We start from the raw sequence: 1404 nt of genomic DNA, 5'->3' as shown, positions 1-1404 counted from the left end.
CTTGAGCACTGTTCTGCCAGGGCGCCCACAGCAGGCTACGGGGTTCCCAGTGTGTTTCTCCTTTTAATGCGTGAGCCACTCCGAAGGGCCCCCAATGCAGCCGGGGCCAAGGGCTTCAGGGTTTCGGGCACAACTTTCCCCGCGAAGGGCTGCCAACCTCTCACCAATAAAGCGATTCATTTTTATCAAACCACATTAACTGGCGAGGGCTCCAGAAGGCCTGTGTTTTATGCCTGTTGTCCGTTCACTTCAACTGGAGGCACACATTAAAATGCAGATTCCTAGGCACACCAAATTCAATTAATACCCTGGGAGGGTTGGAGCTCTGCTTTGTAAATATGCTCCTGGGTGGGTGTGAAGCACGGTCATGTCTGAAACATGTGGCCAGCTGCCTCTCCCAGATCTGACCAGAGCAAAGGCCCAGACCTTGGTCATGGTGCTGGCTTGGCCACTAAGCAGGTCTGTGGCCTTGAGCACTGTGACCTTGAGCTCGGCCAATTTGTCCTGTCAGATGGGGTAATAATAACACTGTATGAAATGAGATAATAGAGATAACAGATATGAAATCGTGTTGAAAGTTACCCACGCTCTGCGTGCCCGAGGCAGTCTGACTGCAGCAGATAACTTTACCGGCTTGCCAGGCTCGGAACTCAGTGTTCTGGGCGGTGGGCGGGGAGGGTGGGGAGACGGGCTGGTGCACCGCTTTAACAAACTAGAGCTGGCCCAGGGAGGGAGGATCTCGCCCCTGGGAAGCCTGGATGCCTCTGTGTGGTTTCATTGGGTTAAACTGCCAAGAGTTCCTTAGGCCTCTCCTGGGGCTGACCCAGCACCACCCTCTTGGCGCGGGGTGGTGTGGCTGTCTGCACGTCTGAGGCTGGTTCCTGTTCTGCCAAATCCCAGTCCTGAGAGCCCGACTTGGTTGGCCTGGCAGTTTGTTGGAGAGAAAAGTGTCTGACTGCAGGGTGGCCTTGCTGGGCTCTGGGCCAGGGCTGGGGCTGCCCAAAGGTGGCTGAGCCACGGTGCAGGGCAAAGGGAGGAGAAAGGGGCAAAGGAGAGATGCCAGGCCCAAGTGAGCATACAGGAGCACTTGCCCTGGCCCCGGAAGGCTTGGGCCCTCCAGGAGACCCTTGTGAGCTACCCCCTCCCCCAGATGATGGTGAAGGAGCCTCTGGTATTCATTTATACATCCACTAAATAGCTACTGATCGCTGGCCAGTCACAGACCCTGTGCCAGGCTCCAGGAAGACCACAGTGGACAGCACAGCATTTCTGTTTTCAAGCTGTTTGCCGTTTACTGGTTCTCACCCTTGAGTTTAGATCTGGAGAGTTTGTTTAAAAGTCTGATTCCTGAGCTGCAGCCATGAGACTGATTCAGCAGGGCTGCGAAGGAGACTGTACCTCAGA

This window comes from Miniopterus schreibersii (genome assembly GCF_964146895.1).
Source record: "Miniopterus schreibersii genome assembly, chromosome: 17".
NCBI lineage: Eukaryota > Metazoa > Chordata > Mammalia > Chiroptera > Miniopteridae > Miniopterus > Miniopterus schreibersii.
The sequence above is the reverse complement of the archived record's forward strand: the minus strand, read 5'-3'. Positions refer to the sequence as shown.